General features: G+C 35.3%; 1 non-coding gene across 1 annotated transcript; it reads right to left on the reverse strand.

Annotated features, from left to right (window-relative positions):
- Positions 1-3,047: 3,047 nt before the first annotated feature.
- Positions 3,048-3,154, reverse strand: LOC138827370 (U6 spliceosomal RNA). Its single transcript, XR_011372056.1, has one exon. It is a non-coding gene; the product is annotated as a U6 spliceosomal RNA (small nuclear RNA).
- Positions 3,155-12,354: the final 9,200 nt, after the last annotated feature.

Here is a 12,354-nt window from a genome sequence, read left to right on the forward strand (position 1 = left end):
AGTACCCAAGACTGGCCTTAGACTCAAATCCTTTTACCCCAACCTCCTAATCGCTTGGAATTACCTGGTTCCTTGGATATTTTTGATGAGTTATGATAGTTATGAAGTAGTAAGTATCTTAGTAATTTTGAATTGCAATTCTCTAATGACTTCTCTTTACAAAGAATTAAGCCACATAGAAGTTGTATTAAATACAAATTTGTAAACCCACACGCGATTTTCAGGGCTTTTTGGAAAACATGTCTATTCAAAACATTTGTCCATTTTTAATCAAGTTTCTTGTTAACCTCATCTTTAATCTCTCTATACAAAATCAATAATTAGTTCACGGTAGTAGAAAGGAAAACATTAAGCAACTCCTAACATTTTTCAATTTTTTATAACATGATATTGCTTAGATCATTTTCTGTTAACGCTTGAGACTATATAACTCAATTTAGTTAGACCTTTTACAAGGCTATATGTATTTTATTTATTTTACTTTGATTTTTCTTTCCAAAGTCTGTGTGACTAATTTCCCTTGGTTTCTTTCTGTCTCATGTTGTTCAGATTTGAAAGTGAAGAATAAATGTAAGGATGAAAACAAAAAAATATACAGTTCCCCTCATCTGATGATTCCTCTACAAGAATGAGGAAAGTGTTCATCCTTCTAAGGACCTATGATAGCACATCAAAAAGAGAATTCATTTTCTATGTCTTCCTTATCTTTGTAACTTGAATGATGTAAACACAATATACTGCTCTGATACTTTTATGTTTTTTCAGTTTTGCACATTTTCATATGTATTTCACCTCAGTCTACAACATTCCTTCATCGTTCTGTCCCTGATATTTTTACACGATCAAGGCATGAGATAACCAGTTTGATTTACAGCATGAGAAGTTATCTACCTGGCTTCCTTGGAAGCAGAGTATGGTCAATAGATATTACTTCTGGTTGCTCATTACATGTAATGGTTTCTGCACTACTCATCACATTCTGTTTAGTATTTTAAAAAGACATAGCTAAACTAAAAGTTCATTCATAGAAGTATATGTTAAGTGTTTCATAAGTTTTATTTCTCTTAATTCTTAAGATAACATTTGCTATAATGCTAATGTTATTGCCATTTTACTGTTGAGAAAAATTGTAATTAAAGACAGTAAGTGCATGTCCCACAGACACACACAGTAAGGAAGGAAATGAGTCAAAGTTTCCAAAAGTCTTTCAGAAATATCAAAAAGGTGGGTAAAATCTCTCCATTCTCTTACACTCTCAATTCAATATTCATATTGACCAAGAAATAATAGCATAGCAATACTTGCTATGTTATTATGGTGATTGTTTTCTATCACATTTTGTCTTCAACACAGACTATGTTTGTGATATTGGGTTATCATGCACAGAGCAGAGCTTATAAATTGAGGTCCAAAGAGAGCCAAATTTTTTCTGTCCCACAGTTCCAGTTTCCTTTTTAAAAAGTAATAAAACCTTTAAATATCATCACTTACTGTCTTTTAAGAATCCAAAAACGAAATAAATTCACATATAATCACTCTAAAATGCTTTAAAAGTAGGAGATAATAAAACAGGCCCCACGAAGTAAATTTTCTTCTATTTTAAAAATTATTCTGAAAGCCTTGTGTTGGCTGGTCACACCTGTAATCCTATCTAATCTGGATATCTACTCAGGAGCCTGAGATCTGTGGATAACATTCCGGAGCCAATAAGGTCCAAAAAACAAAAACAAAAACAAAAACAAAAAGAACAACTTCATGAAATTATTTTTCAAAATTTTTAATGAACTAGCAAAAAGCCAGGAATGGAGATGTAGCTCATATAGTAGCTCAACAAGCTAGATAGGAAAGGCCTTGCAAGACCTTGAAGCCCTGATTTTAACTCTGAGCACTCCAACACACATGCATTGGGTGCGTTTGCATGCTCACGTATGTTTGCTGGTGCGCTGCCGAGATCACACACACACACACACACACACACACACATTCAAATTACCTTCATATCAGTGTTCTGCATTAATTTCTTTGTTAACGATAATATATGGGTAAAATAGAGGAAATGAACTCTTCCATCTCAGAACATTTTTATATGTTTTTTATTGTAATAATACTGTGCAGAGGGGTCACATTTACATGAGGAAGGAAATTAGTACATTTTCTAACAAGCATTGTTACCTCCTCCTTTATATTTCCCCTACTATCCTTTCCCTCCCACCTCCACAAATACACTCCCCTCCCCATTTTCTATCCCCCTGCCTAAATTGTAAAGTTCATTTTTCAACATAGTGTCTTGTGCATCTCATGGTTACAATTGGTTAAACTGCATCCCTATTTGAGCATTTTTCGCTTCCTCTCCCCAAATTTCCTACAAGATGTAGTGCACCAACTTCAAATACAGAGAAAACAGGGGTTATAGTGTGGGGGAGGAACATACAAAGAAACAAAAATAAATGACATCGTACATTATAAATAAGTTAGAAACAATAGCAAGAAACATAAAACCACTTGTGTCCCTATCTTGGGGTTCAATTCCCTTAACATCATCTTGTCTGGTATTATGCACATATCGTTTGAGCTTTTCTGCTTATCCCAGATATATATTCGTTATTGAAAATAAGGGAAACCATGGGACTTATGTTTTTTGGACTTGGATTACTTCACTCAATAAATTTTTTTCCAAGTCTTTCTATTTCCTAACAAATTTGGAGATGTCATTTTTTCTGATAGAGGCATAGAATTCCATTGTGTATATATACCACATTTTCTTGATCCATTCATCTAATGGGGGCATCTGGGTTAGTTCCATATCTTAGCTATGGTAAATAATGCTGCAATAAACATAGTTGTCCTGCTGGTTTTAGTATGGTCTTGTTTGTGATCATTTGGGTAAATCCCCAAAAGTGGGATTGCTGTGTCATAGGGGAGCTTTATGTAGAGTCTTTTGAGGAACCTCCATAATGCTTTCCAAAGTAATTGAACAAGTTTACACTCCCACCAAGAATGCAGTGCTGTTCCCTGGGGGCCACATCCCTTCCAGCATCTGTTTTTGTAAAAATATGGAATATTCCACGAATTTGCATGTCATCCTTGCACAGGGGCTATGCTAATCTTCTCTGTATCATTCCAATATTAGTGTATGTGATGCTGAATTGAGCAAAGAACTTTTTTTATATATAAAGTATACTTTTATTGATTTTATTAAACTAGTAAGTTTTTATTAAACTAGTAAGTTCAAAACTAGTAAGTTCAAAAGAATTGTTGTGTAATTTTAGAACCATATATTTCTTACATAAGCACACTTTTAAGAATAAAATCAAGACTGACATGTCAAAACAAAATAATTCCAGATATTTGTTGTTCAAGAAATGTGTAGGACATTGCCCCATTAGTTAGGAAATGGAAAAACTTGGAAAAAATTATATTAAGTGAAGTAAGCCAGGCCCAAAGAAACATAGGTCCCATGGTTTCCCTTATTTGTAATATCTAGTATATGTATGAGTCAAGCGGAAAAGGTCAGATAATGTGATGTCAGGAAAATGAACCCTTAGATGTGTATTTTAATGTTTTTTTCTTTCATGCATGTGTTTCTAACGCATTTATAAGATTATCTCTTTGTTGCTTTGTATGTCCTTCCCCCTGCTTTCACTATATTTGATTTCAGTATAACTTGTGGAGGAGATGGGGAAAAACCAGTTGTTTAAGGATACAGATGGACCTGTGGCAACAATGAGAAGTACAAGTTGTCATGTCCAAAATGAGCTTTACAACGTAGGTGCGGGGGGGGAGGGGAAGGGGGGGAAGGAGAAGGATTGGGATTGGGGGAGAGGGGGGAGGCTGGGAAGGGATGTGAAGGGTAAACAAAGGAGGAGGCTGCAATGCTTGGTAAGAAATGTACACATTATCCTGCCCATGTAATTGTAACTCCTCTGTACAGTATGTTCACAAATAAAATTAAATTAAATTAAAATAAATAAAATAAAATAAAAAATAAAAAAAGAAATGTGCAGGAAGAGGAATTCAATTATTCTATAAAAGGCACCTGTCATAATGAACACTCTAGCAAGTGTTAAGTTTTGTTAAAAGTTTTAATGTTTTACATATGTTTAATTTTGGGATTTTGCTTATATATGCCAAAATTTGGATTGTTTGGGAAGTATAAAACTTTTCTATAAAGTATTTAAGATTTATGGTAGCAGATATTAACTACTAAATACTTACATTTCAGAGTTTATAGAAACCTTATTAATGAGAAGTTGCAAAGTCTTTGTGTAAAGAAGTAGATTGAAGAGTTAAGACTATGTTAACTACACAGTTTCTGTTAAAACATTAGGGCTAACTTCCTTTATATGTTAGTGAGGAAAAAATGATGATGTAAGTCATAAACAAATGATGAGATGAGCCATAAATAGTCATCTTAGTGGGAAACTTTAAGAGTATGCATATTCTATAAAACTCTGGTTGAACATCAATACCTTAGCCAGTGTTAAATGTACAGATATTTGAAAAAATAATAAAATCTAATATTTCTACACTTCAAATACTGAAAATACTGATAATTGTTTTGTTTTTTATTTTATTAATCATTAATATTTAATTATTGGTTTTCTTTATTTGTAGCATTGTTTTCCTTGTTGTAATATAATACAACATTTGGTAAGTCATCATTAGGAGGTACTTTGAGAAGCTTACTGGGATCGCCAATCCAGGTTTTATAGGTGCATGTGAATTTACAAAGACGAAAATTAAAAACAAAATATTTATTAAAAAATGATCAAGTAGAGTCTGAATCAGGAGTGTTGATAAATGTCCACACCTGAATGCTTAGCCCTAGGCTGAAGCAGCGGTATTACTGAGTTAAAGCCATAAACTTGAGAGACATTTTGTTGTTTATTTTTTTTGATTTTGGTGGTCATGGGGCTTGAACTCTGGGGCCTGAGTGCTGTACCTCAGCTCAAGGCTAGCAGTACCACTGAGGCACAGTACCACTTCCATCTTTTTCTGCTTATGTGGTGCTGAGGAATGAAACCAAGGTCTTCATGAATGCAAAGCAACACTCTACCACTGATCCACCTTCCCAGCACCTGAGAGACTATATTTTAAAAAATCATTTAAACAACATTTGATTTCTGCTTTGGGTTATGTTATGAAATATATGAATACTTTTTATATTTTTGTGAATTTTAATACTTCTAAATTTATACTAACTTTAGCCACTTCATCCTTTTCAAAGTCATGAAATATCTCTGAGTGTTTGTTTTTGTGAAGATTGTTTTTGCATTTATAATTTCTTCTGAGTCACTCTTATTTTTCTCAAAATAACTTTATATTTCATGTTGATTTGTTGTCATACATCAAATATCTTCAAATGTACAAGTAGAGTCTAAAGATAGCAGTATGAATATTCTCATACAGCTCTTGTTTATCTGTTATGCACTTTCAGTATTATGATATTCCTCTCTCACTCTCACACTCTCTCATTTCCTCTCTTTCACTTATATGCTCCATGTCTGCTACTTAGAATTTCTGCTGGTCTACTATTATCATTCAGGATCCAGGGGTTTTGTGTGAACATGATAGCGACCATCACTTACCCTTGCATTCTTTAAGAGTTATAACAGTGATGTGATATTATTCTCTAACATTTAAATGGCAAAACAACAAATCTATTAATTCCTTTTCAATTTTACTACTATTATAAATTTTATCACATAGCAATCATTGGGATGGATAAAAGACAGTGACCTGTGTCTTAAAAAGTTCTTTTTCTTTTACAAACCAACTTTTTCTTTTATTATCAGTAAGTACATGCAATGAAAACAAAGCTATACTATGGAAAGTAGACTAAAGATGTTCCCAAGGATAAAAACAAAGGACTGGGGGAAGTGAGTACAAAGGATGCCCATTTATCATGTACACTTTGTGAGAATGACAATGTGCTGGGATTTATAGATTAAATCACTGAACAACTGATATATATATATATATATGCACATATATTTAGATATCTATATTTATTTACATATGCATATATGTGTGTATATTTCCTTATACATGTACACATGTATGTTACTATACTCACATACATATACACATGTATACATGCACACATGGAGAAAGACACATAATTACAGCCAATACAAGTTTCATTACTTGCTGAATATGCCTTAGACAGAATGCTTGGCACAATATATATTGAAGATGTATTTGTCTCTAAGAGTTTTTTTTTACCACTCCTCTTATCTCTTAAATCTGGTAGGTTTAGAGAGATTCGACTTACAAAATGCAGTACAAGTGACAGCAAAATACTCGGAAGTCTCAGTAAGTATAGGTCATGTGTTGTCTCCCTGCTCCCTATGGGATATTTGCTCTTGTAAACACTCTAAACAACCAAAGTAGCTGGAGAAAACCCTGGTAAAGAATAAAGTATAAGGCTTTAAATGGCATTCTTACTTGAGCTTTTTCCAACAGCCAGCATGAATTCCTAAGCAGATGAGTGAGTCCTCAGAAAACTGGACTCTACATATACATTTAACCAACCTATATGAAAAGTTCTATGACAGAAATGCTGACTGAGGTCCTGCTGATTTGCTGGCCAAGAAAATAAGAAAAAAAGAAAGTACTTTTTAATGTTTTAAAGTTTGAGAATAATTTGTAATCTGTCAATAAATGTGTAGAACACAATTATACCAACTGACAGAAAAATGATGGCGTTTCATTTATGTGCTTTTGGACATGGAGAGTGGTTTTATGTGTGTCTACACGAGCAGAATAAGCATAAATGAAGCCAGCATTTCTTTATTTAAGATATAAAGAAAGGATACAGGTTGACCCATTGGAACAATGAGATGTACAAGACACTCGACCAGAGTGGGAGGTGAAGGAGGGAGGTGGGGAGGTGTGAAGGGAAGGGATGGTAGGGGAACAACAAAGGAGGGGGTAACAATGCTCAATAAGAAATGTACTCATTACATTATGTAACTGTAACCCTTCTGTACAGTATATTTACAACAAAAATATATATTAAAAAGATACAAGGAAAACTTCTACACTTATATGAAGTTGTATTTGTCACTCAATATCAGTAAGGTATTGGTTTTAGGACCACAGGCTTATTACTTTTGATAATCAAAATCTCTACGTGAACACAATATATTATTTAAGTTAGAATCTGCCCACAAGCTAGTGCAGTGAAATTGCTATGAGAATTTTTACTACATTCTATGTTTGTAATGAAAAATAAAAGTATATGCACTATCAACAGATACAAATTTTATTCAGATAAATTTTGTCTGCAGTTTGTGGATGGAATTGGGAAAGCAATTTTGAAAAACAAATTTCATCAAAAAGACTAGTCTGAAAATTTTAACAAGGAGCTAATACAACATCATTGAATAATATGGAACTCCAAAGAGAAGTACTTGCAGTGAGACAATATCAGAAAGTGTATCAACTCAAGGACTTTTTAGAAATGCAGCTGCTAGATTTCTCCTGGAGAGCTTTCATAACACTTTGTGAAGCACAAGTCAGAACCTCACTGAAGTGTAGATGGTTTTCCCTCAACTTTCTGTCATGTTCAGTCATTATTAATCAACATATAGCTAGTCTTCAATAATCCTTTAATAAAATGTTGATGGAGTGTTTATATGCAGAAAGGCTGGGAAGGCTAACTTTTTCCAATTAGGAGAGTCTATTCTATGACCCAGCTGAAAGAAAGCTAGGTAAGCATCCATTTATAACCTTCTGAATAATTGTGATTCTGCCCATATCACTTATCTATCCATACCTGTGACCGAGTGAGAGGATTTTAAAAGAATTTAGTTATTTAAAATTTATATTTATGGTTCCGGGAAGATGGCGGCAAAGAACCTGGAGGCTAACAAGCTCTTGCATAGAAAGCAGTTTTAGTGCTCCAGTGAACAGTCCTAAGCCAGAGAATCACAGCAAGTGTGCCATCACAGTTCAGAGAGTTATGTCAGAGAGGGAAAATCCAGGCAAGGAGACAAATCTGAGCACTTGCCAGCAACTGCGGCTGCCGCGAGAGCTGCAGCATCCATAGCCACCATACCTGAAACACAGAGAGGCCAGGACAAACGTGCCAGATGCAGCGGGTGAGCAGATTCTCCTCAACTCAAGCAAGAACTGACAAGAAGCAGTCATCTTCATCCTGTAGATCACAGAACAGAGATGACCCAGGAACCAAGACTATGGCATTAGTAGAAGGCTGACATCCTCACTCCTCCTCATGGAGCAGAGGAGGGAAGGCCACCCCTCCCCACCCACTACCGAAGATCTCCATCTTTGATACTGACAAATGCCTGGCTGAGCATCTAGCTCCAACTCAGGCCTTGGAAGAAAACAATACAGTCATTTAGCAGGTCACAGGAAGCTTACCTGACCTGCCAGGCTCAGCTTCACCCAGGAAAATCACCCAGCCTGGGCCACCATCCAAATCAATGTCTTTCTTCACTGGGTAAACAGAGCCAGAGGTTGCCTCTCCCACTAGCAGCCCTGACAATCAATTGAAATTCGGTAAACATAAATCTGGAGAATGTCTCCAGGCTGTGCTCTCTGAGTGTCTCAGAAGCTAGCCTCCCAGGGAAAAGCTACTGTTCACTGAAAGGCCTCAACTCTACCCAGAACCTACACTCATCGCAGCATCTCCAAACTAGAGGAAACAGCCATCTCCCTCTTTTGTGATACTCAAAGCAGATCTCCCTCCCATTGAACTAGCCTGGGAGGAGGATCAGAAAATCCTGTGTAAAGCATACCATTTTTCTGCCTGCACAAACAATCTGATTTATGAAACCAGCCAAGAACAGGAAAATCAAACACCACAAGCAGACCAGAGACTCCAGCAAGAGACTGTTATGGACACAAGGGAGAAACAGGATCTTCCCATCCCGCCCCCCCCCCCAATAAAAAGGAAAGAACTCTTTTTTTATAAATTTTATTAAAATTTTTTTAATTTTTTTTAATTTTTAATTTTTAACTTAAATTTTTTCTATTAACTTCTTTTTCTTCTAATATGTTTATTTTAGGGGTATATGTGTGTTTGCTTTTTTTTCTTTTTTTTTTATCTCTACTCACCTTTTGATCCTTTTTTCTTCCTTTCTCATTCTTTTGACTTTTTCTTCTCTTTCATTCTTCTTTATGTGACTGAATTGCTGTTCTGCACCTCAAATATACCCGTAGTCAATTAGTAGACCTTACCCCACATTGTGTACACACTTAATGCAGAAATTTATTACTCAATTCAAAACCTCTTAGACTTAAATTACTTAATAGCAGTACAACCTCTTTATATCTATATAATATTTTAAGCATTTTTATTTTTAAATTTTTCATGTCTCCTTTCTATCCCTCTCCTCTTATCCTATTCCTGTTCTTCTCTGAATATTGCATTTTTAAATTTGCATAATTTTAAAGTGTTTCACTTTTTAATTTTAATTTTTGTTTTTCTATCATTTCTTGTCTCTTTTTTTCTTTCTCCTTTATTTTCTCTCTAATATCAGTTATCCAACCTATTTCCCGCTTTGAGATTAGGACTTAGTTAACTCTCCTTCTACCTTTCCACATCCCTCTATTCCTATTTTTACCCACATCTCTCCCTAAACATTATAATTTCTGGTTTGCCAAATTCTTTGTGGTTGGTAGCCCATTAATACATAGTAGTTTGAGGTTTAATAGATATTTCTGTTGAACACTTTTGACTGTGAAACTAAAGACTTTGGTTGATGCTTGCCTTAAGATAGTGTTCTAGAACAAAACTGGTGTTACTCTCATCCCAAATGGGCAGATCAAGCTGGAAAAACATAACAAAAATGGCAAGTCCGTGTATCTCAATTCCCACTCACGATAATCAGGGGAAAGGACAGATAATGAATAATTCAGAGGAGAGATCCCAAAAAGCTCTCTAAAAACTACTGGTAAACAGGGTAAATGGAAATATTGAAAATCTGCAAAGGACTCTGTGTGAGCATGACAGGGAGAGAGAGGATGCAAAGCAAAGATCTATACAAGAATATCATGAGGATGAAGAAGCTACTCAAAGACTGATACAGGAATTGCATGAGCAGCTTGATAAATCTCAAAGAGAAATAAAGGAATGGCGTGAGCAGGCTGAGATCAGCCAAAGAGATAGACAGGAATTGCGTGAGATGGCTGAGAACAGACAAAGAGAAAATCAGGAATGGCGTGAGCAGGATGAGAACACTCAAAGAGAACTACAGATATTGCATGAAAGTGAGGAAGCTAAAAAAGGAATAATACAAGAATTCAGAGAGTGGGATGAGAATAGACAAAGATTACTAGAGGCATTCATGGAATCCACAAACAGAGAGCTGAAAGAAGTCAAAGAGACCACAAAGAGAATAGAGCACAACAGAAGGAATGGGAGTCCAAGGAAACCATAATCAATCAACTAAATGATTTGAGATTAAACACAACACCAAATTAAGGAAGTAAAGAAGTTCATACAAGATCTAAAACAAAGCTCCAACAAAGAATGTGAAGCCATAAAAACCGACCAACTAGAGTGAAAAGAAAAAAAAAAGAAAGTCGTAATAGTAGGTTAGACCATGCAGAAGATCAAATTTCGGGCATTGAAGACAGCGTAGATATATAGAAAAAGAACATACAACCATCCAGGACAAATCCAAGAAATATGATAGATTTAATAAACACTTGGAAGACACCATCAGAAGGCCTAATCTGAGGATAATGGGTGTAGCGGAGAACCTAGACACAGAAGTTAATGGTCTAGGAAATTTGTTTAACAGAATGCTAGCAGAGAACATCCCATACATGCAAAAAGAAAGACCTATTCCTATACACGAAGCTTTTAGACACCCAAATAGACCAGAACAGAACAGGATATGACATCGTCAGTTTATAATTCACAAAGGATCAATTCAGACCAAGGAAATGATCCTTACAGTTTCTCTATAAAGGAAACCAATTAGAATCACCTCAGATTTCTCATCAGAGACAATCAAAACAAGAAGAACCTGGAATGGTGTATGCCAGGCCCAAAAGACAAACAACTATCAACCAAGAATAATGTACCCAGCTAAACTCTCCTTTATAATCGAAGGTCAAATAAAACCCTTCCATAGCAAAGAAAAATGGAAGCAATATATCTCCACAAAACCAGCCCTACAAAAGATTCTTTAAAATATCCTAAACAGAGAAAACCAACAAGACCACAATAAATTCCAAAAAACCTCACCCAAACTGAGAATCCAAGAACCATAGGAAGAACCCAGTTGCCACAGCAACTGGGTTCAAGAAATCCCAAATACCTCTCAGTCCTATCTCTCAACATTAACGGACTTAACTCTCCAATTAAAGGACATAGAGTCTCTAGATTAAAAAGAAAGATCCTTCTATCTGCTGCCTTGAGGATTCACATCTTACCCATAAAAACAATCACATTTTCAATGTGAAAGACTGGAACAAAATCTACCAAGCAAGCAGCCCCCATAAACAGGCGGTGTTGCAATTCTAATATCAGATTAATAGACTTAATATTAAAATTAGTGAGAAGAGATAAAGAAGGTTGCTACATACTCATTAAGGGATCTCTCCTTCAGGAGGACATTACAATTCTAAACATCTATGATAAAAAAAAACGAAGTACCCAAATTTATCCAAGAATCACTACTCTCCCTCAAATCCCACATAGATCCAAAGACAATAATTATTGGGAACTTTAACACACCACTCTCCCCACTAGATAGATCAACTCGGCAAAAACTCAAGAGAGAAAACGCAGATCTAAAAAACTGCATAGATCAATTAGATTTAACAGACATCTACCATATATTTCACCCAGCAGCATGAGACTATACGTTTCTTTCAACAGCACATGGATACATTTTCCAAAATAGACCAAATTTTAGGCCACAAAGCAAACTTGTCCAAATTCAGAAACACTGAAGTTATACCTTGCATTCACTCAGACCACAGGGGAATAAAATTAGAACTCAACACCAAAAGCACCCAAAAAAGTCCTGTAACACATGGAGGCTGATCAACACACTATTGAATCATGATTGGATCATGTAAGAGATTAGAAATGAAATTCAAATCTTCAAGATATTCAACAAAAATGAACACACAAAAGAGCAGCTTCTCTGGGACACAGCAATAGCAGTACTCAGAGGCAAGTTTATAGCTCTCAGTTCCTACACCAACAAATTAGAGAGATCTGAAACCAACAAATTAATGAGACATCTGAGCCTCCTTGAGAAAGAGCAGCAAGATAAACTCCATTCCAGTAGACAGTAAGAAATTATTACAAGTCAATCAGAATTAAATGAATTAGAATACAAAAAAAATCATAGAATGAATCAATAA

Source organism: Dipodomys merriami, unplaced genomic scaffold (assembly GCF_024711535.1).
Source record: "Dipodomys merriami isolate MVZ:Mamm:240054 unplaced genomic scaffold, mDipMer1.0.p SCAF_1546, whole genome shotgun sequence".
NCBI classification, from domain to species: Eukaryota; Metazoa; Chordata; class Mammalia; order Rodentia; family Heteromyidae; genus Dipodomys; species Dipodomys merriami.